Below are 6,195 nucleotides of genomic sequence, written 5' to 3'. Positions count from 1 at the left end.
ATACATTTTCTTATTATTTAGATTTTTTCTTATTATTTTTTTTAATTATTATTTTGATACATTTTAATATTATTTAGACTTTATTTTGATACATTTTATTATTATTTTGATTTTTTTTTTATTATTTTGATACATTTTATTATTATTTTGATTTTTTTTATTATTTTTATACATTTTCTAATATTTTTGATAAAGTTTGTTAATATTTTGAGACACAAAGTCAATATTTGGAGAAAGTTTCTCGTTATAATAACTTTTTTTTTTACGGTCACATTCGCTGAACTCCCCCGTAGAGTGACAGCGGGGAGCGGTCACGGTAAGGAGAGACCGCGGTTTACACTCCGGTCCGGTAGGAGGCGGTAACGCCCCGCAGACCACCTCCACAGCCGCCATGCTGGAAGCATAAATAGAAGCGGAAGAGAGGAAGACGGTCATTTGAACACAGCGGAGCGAAGAAAGCAGCAGACCGACCGACGTCTCTCTGACTTTAACCGGTAATTATCAGTTTAAATTCCTCGTTTTTAACCTTTAAATGTAACAAATGTAACATTAAAGTTATTAATGAAGTTCTTTAGAACCTTAAACTGGAGACTTTCACCAGATTATCGGAGATTATTCACCGGATGGTTGAAGATTGTCTATAACACAGAGACGTTTCCACACGTGACTGAAACTACTGTCAGTTTAATGCAACAGTTTATTATTAGTGTTTAAAATAAAGTTTATCAAATGTATTTGTAGAGAGGATTATTATTTATTTTAAACTTAGATAAAATGCTTTAGTTTCTGCTTTAAACACTGAACACACAACTAATGGGTTTATTACTGAAATCTTAACAGCTGCTATTTATTCTGGAAAACCTTAAAATTTATATTTAATTTACTTTTCCTTTTATTAAATAACAACCTGGAAATTAATTTGAAACTACTAAATATCCTGTAATTATTTATTTACCCTCTCGTCTACATAAGTTTAGTTTGAAACTAAGAACTTTTGGTAGGATGAGTTAAATGTGTTAATACTCTCTCAACTGGTAAATTATGATGTATTAATTAAAAATTAATTAAATTTAACTGAAATTGCCTCAAAACCTGCAAATTGACTTAAAATGACCAAAATATTTTAAAAACTGTATATTCTGGGCGGTTTTCATTCATATAAATTGTGTTTTACCTTCCTCGCCCTGAAATATAATTGATATTTTCTAAGATTGTACTGAGATAAAATATTTCTCTCTCAGATATTAAATGTTGCTTCCTGTCTGGCGCTCGTCGGAGGAGGAGAAGGATGGCGCCACCTGAGCCGTTCGCCTTCGGGTGTCGACAAGGTTAGAAAACAGTTTTTTAAAAACTTCTTTTTACCATCCTGTCGCTGTGATGATATTTTTTCCTGCCATTCGTAGTTTCCACCAGAGGTCCAACAGACCAAAGATGGCCCAAACCTTCCTTGGATGTCTGAGCGACTAAAAGGACGACCGGTTTAGTTGATGATGAGATCAATTAATGAATAAATCAATCTCAAATCTTTCTTCCAGGCTGGATGTGAGAACGTCTGGATCTTGGTTGAGGTGTTTTCTTCATCTTCTGGACGCCGTCTCCTGGTGACGTACAGGAGGTGTGTATCTCTAATCTCTGCTCCTGAAGTAGACCTAAAATCTCAACACAGGGGACCAGGACCTGTCACTGTTAGTTGGTGGTTTATAATAATATGATTTAAGATAATGAGATTAGACAAGAAGCAGCAAGTAAAAACATTTCATTCTGTGAACAGAAACTAATATTCGGATCATCTTCATTTAGTTTATTTAAGCATAAAATGCCAAAAATTGTCCTTCTCCATCTTCAGATGTGATCATTTAATGCTTTTTATTTTCCATATTTCAAGTAAACTGAGTATATTTCAGTGTAGGTTGAATGAATAAATCTTCTTGGGCCTGTAGGAAATTAAAATGGACTTCTTTCACTATTCTCTACTTTTTTATGGACAAAAGTTAGTTGATTTATAACCGAACATCCTGTGGACTCCTACTGGGGCTTCTTTGTTTCACTGGTCTTAAAATAAGTCAGAATCTGACTTGTTGAAACCTTGTTAATGTCCTTAGTCTATTTTAAGTCTGTGCTTTATTAAAACGAACACAACCTCGCTCTCTGCCTGCTCGCCACCGTTCGCTGTGATGACATTATTTCCTGCCATTCGTAGTTTCCACCAGAGGTCTGACGGACCAAAGATGGCCCAAACCTTCCTTGGATGTCTGAGCGAATTTTTAAAAGAGGGTTGAAATAAAATATCTCTTTTCAGCGTCTCGACTAACTTATAATATATATTCACTTTCAGGGTGGACGGTGCCTGTCAGCAGTGCTTTCCTCACTTCTGTCCATCCAAAGGAACCGCTGATGTCTGGTACGTCACTTTCTTTTAAAATATATTTAGGTTAGTAATTCCAGTCGGGCAGTACCGGACAGACTGCCGACCCGCAGTTCGCTGTGATGATGCCTTTTCCTGCCATTCGTAGTTTCCACCAGAGGTCTGACAGACCAAAGATGGCCCAAACCTTCCTTGGATGTCTGAGCGAAATTCAGTGCCGGTTGTGATCATCAGCTCAAATCCTTGTCTGTTAGCTGATGGTTTGTTTGTTTCCTCGTGCAGGTCGACCACGATCGAGGAGCTGCCGTCGTTTCAGAACGTCCAGGCAACGCATCATGTAAAATGTTCCACTGATCGACATTGAATACAGAATGAAATAAAAGCATCAGTGTGAATTTTCTTGTCTCATTTGTGTGTTTTTTTTTTTTTTTTTTTTTTTTTTTTTGTAAATCTTCCTAATTTAACCTGCACTGGTTACTGTCGCCATCTAGCAGGGCTTATTTCTGCAGCGAGGATACACGAGAGCGTCCTTCAAGGCTCTTAAAGATTCAGTCAGTTTGCATTTAGCCTAATGTATCCCACACCAATCATTTTGTGTTAATGAGTTTACAATCGCCATATCAATAAATGCAGATTCACATAATGACACAAATATAAACTCATTCTGCCAGAGCAGCATACGGTTTGTTTTATTTACAGAGTGGATGACTTCAGTCATTTTAAACATTTCCACGCATGCACTAATGTAACTGCAGTAAATATCAAGTGTCAAAACTTAAACTGAAGTTGGCCGGACAAACTGCATAGGAAACCGAGGATTTATCAGGACTGCTGTTGTACTCGGAACAGTTTCCCCGTATCCAGCTGTGATCAGAAACTGACGATTCTTCAGAGGAAAAGACATCTCAGTTCTTCTCGTTCCCTTGCATCTCTCCCTGAAGGGAAATGTGGATGCAATTAAGCAACATGAGATGCACCACTGACTGTGTGTGTGTGTGTATATAACGGACAGCTTCCAGGTCTGTGAACGGTCTTAAACCTGCATTCTATGTAATGAACTGCAGGGGGAGCTCCAGTGGCTGCATTAAAAACTGATACCATGCAGTCTTATGGAGAAATGAGTCAACTTCTCACTTGATTCATTAGATGAGTAAAGTTTCCTGATGAGTTTATGGGGGGGGATTTGTTTGTTACAGTTGTACAGTTAATACTTCTATTGCAGTATCTAGCACCACTCTTTAATGGCTGGATGGATGGGACAGTGGTATTTGCACATTCTGCTGCTTGACTTCAGGAATTACAATGTAATAATTAACATTAGCCACAGAAGAGGGGACAATTTTGTATCAGTACTGGTCCACAGTCTACAGCAGGGGCCTCAAATTGCCAACCCTCCATCGGCCTCACTCCAACCAATAACATGTCAAAAGTATAATTACATTCAGCCAAAGGGTTGCTAAGAAGAGAGCAGGTTTCAGGGCTTTACCAGAGTTCCCACTGTTTTTATGAAATCATTTTCCAGGAGTTTGTCAAAACAGAACAGAACTTGCTCACAAACGTGATTACCGGCAGGCCCAGTAATGACACATTTAACTCCCGTTTTAAAGTGTCATACCGTGCAGTGCAGCTTTAATCTACATTTACACCCAGGGTGAGTTAGCGGCTAATATACTATTAAAATACTATTTTCCAGGAAACCATAGATTATTTCCCGGCTATTTGGTCATTTTTATACATTTCCAGCCTTTCCAGGACTTGTGGGAACCCTGTTTATTTCTTCTGTACGGCTGGGTATTGTTCAAAAATGCCTGGCTGCTATGGAAAGGGCCTATTAGTTGGCCATTTTGCTCTATTTCTAGTGTAGGTGGGTAATTATTTTGTGACAAATTAGCCATAAGAAATGTGTATCAGTTATATCAAATATCACTGGCTGACAACAACAGTCAAACATTAAGAGCTCACCTGAGAGGCATCAGGCTGTGAATTCTCTGGGGTGGTCGAGCTGCTGCTGCCTGGATTCTCCTAAATAAATCAATAAAATAAAATAATGCATGACATTCACAAACAAAGGAACCAGTTGGACAGGCTGTGGAACTTAGTTAAGTAAACATCGAGGCTACAGATGTCAAAGATTTTGAAGGTTTAATCATTGATTACAGAGCTGGTTGGATGTAGTTTCACTGACAATTTGTCAAAAGTTGTGTTTCTTGTTCAGCGACATTCCAGGTAGTGTAAGTCGAGGATATGTATGCGGACATAGTTACATGGTGTGTGTGTGTGACTTCCTTTTTACGTGATACAATAATCACTGTAATGGTAACACTATTCAACATTCACACCATTTTGTAACTATTTTATATTCATTGTATGCACTTCTGTTCATTTTGTTTTCCGATAATCACATAATGTCACCAATGTATGTTAACATTAAAAAACATTACAGAGTAATTGTTATTAACTGAGCTGTTACTCACACTTTTGCTGAAAAAGAACCTGACGTTCTTCATCTTTAGCTTTTTGGGAGGCATTTCCACCTAAAAATACAACAATACAGTTAAATCAAAAGTTTGAAACAAAATATTACATTTGCTTCTATGTCAAAGTTGACAACAACATAAACAGACAGCTTGATTCATTATGACAGTAACAGGCACCCTGTGGCTGCAGACACAGCAGGTGGAAATATGTGTGTGTGTGTGTGTGTGTGTGTGTGTGTGTGTGTGTGTGTGTGTGTGTGTGGTTGCCATACATTGTTAAAAAGGGGTACAATATAACTTGCATACTGTTTCTTTCTACCCAAAAGCAAAACATTATATTAGATTAGTTCAACTTTATTGTCCTTGCACAAAGTAGAAAAAGTACTAAGACAACGAATAATAAAAAAAATAAATAAATAAAAGTCTGTGCATTTACACTGAATCATGGGCTCCTACAAAGAATTTAAATCTTGATTTTTATTGTAACTATAGGCTGATACTGAACTGTAGCTCACCTGGTCATCTGTATCTCCACAACACGTCCCTGTCGGCATCCCTCTGCCTCTGCTGCCTGCACTGATATAATTTATTGGAAATCATAAATCTATTTTACCAGAAAAACAGAAGACATTCTTTAAATAAAAACACTTGGTTGGAGTTTCACTGACAAGTTGTCAAAAGTTGCAGGGAAACATTCTTCACTTGAAACTATTGCAGTGTTTTTTGTTCAGGGACATTCCAGGTAGTATAAGTTTATGATTTGGGTGCGGACATAGTAACATGAGATGTGTGTGATTTCTTTACAAATTTCAACATTCAGACCATTTTGTAACTGTTTTATATTTATTGTATATACTTCTTTTCATTTTGATATCCAATAATCACATAATGTCACCAATGCACCATGTATGTTAACATTAAACAATATTACAGAGTAATTGTTATTAACTGAGCTATTACTCACACTTAACCTGAAAAACAACCTGACATTCTTCATCTTTTGGGAGACATTTCCACCACAAAAAACAACAATACAGTTAAATCAGAAGTTTAAAACAACATGGACTGCGAGGGCCCGATCATCACTGCTTGCAGTTTTAATTCATATTAAATTCAACAATAACATGAACAGTAGAGAACAACTGATGAACTCTACAAGGAACTCAGGTATAACTGCAGGAAGTTTGTGTAAAATGACCAATTTGGATACATTTTGAGCTGAAAAAAAGTTTTCCAGATTCTGGTGCTCTAGTGTGACATCTAGTGGCAGTGAATTTTTTTTTTTTTTTTTTTTTTAAACCCCCACCAAAAATATTTTTTTTGGGGAAGGGGGGTTTTTTTAAAAGAAAAAAT

The 6,195-nt window shown here is 36.8% G+C and overlaps 2 long non-coding RNA genes and 3 other non-coding genes across 5 annotated transcripts; 4 read left to right on the top strand and 1 right to left on the bottom strand.

Annotated features, from left to right (window-relative positions):
- Positions 1 to 384: 384 nt before the first annotated feature.
- LOC127360721 (uncharacterized) lies at positions 385 to 2,760 on the top strand. Its single transcript, XR_007883895.1, has 5 exons — positions 385 to 494; positions 1,242 to 1,328; positions 1,536 to 1,615; positions 2,336 to 2,401; positions 2,648 to 2,760. It is a non-coding gene; the product is annotated as an uncharacterized LOC127360721 (long non-coding RNA).
- Positions 1,370 to 1,463, top strand: LOC127360737 (small nucleolar RNA SNORD14). The gene has a single exon (XR_007883898.1). It is a non-coding gene; the product is annotated as a small nucleolar RNA SNORD14 (small nucleolar RNA).
- LOC127360735 (small nucleolar RNA SNORD14) lies at positions 2,167 to 2,260 on the top strand. The gene has a single exon (XR_007883896.1). It is a non-coding gene; the product is annotated as a small nucleolar RNA SNORD14 (small nucleolar RNA).
- Positions 2,480 to 2,573, top strand: LOC127360736 (small nucleolar RNA SNORD14). Its single transcript, XR_007883897.1, has one exon. It is a non-coding gene; the product is annotated as a small nucleolar RNA SNORD14 (small nucleolar RNA).
- A 167-nt stretch (positions 2,761 to 2,927) lies between the features above and the next one.
- Positions 2,928 to 4,892, bottom strand: LOC127360715 (uncharacterized). The gene is made up of 3 exons (XR_007883894.1): positions 4,840 to 4,892; positions 4,328 to 4,387; positions 2,928 to 3,300 (listed from the first exon to the last, which is right to left on the bottom strand). It is a non-coding gene; the product is annotated as an uncharacterized LOC127360715 (long non-coding RNA).
- Between the last annotated feature and the right edge of the window lie 1,303 nt (positions 4,893 to 6,195).

The sequence above is a fragment of the Dicentrarchus labrax genome, unplaced genomic scaffold (genome assembly GCF_905237075.1).
Source record: "Dicentrarchus labrax unplaced genomic scaffold, dlabrax2021, whole genome shotgun sequence".
Lineage (NCBI taxonomy): Eukaryota > Metazoa > Chordata > Actinopteri > Moronidae > Dicentrarchus > Dicentrarchus labrax.
This window is presented reverse-complemented; position numbering and strand designations above follow the sequence as displayed.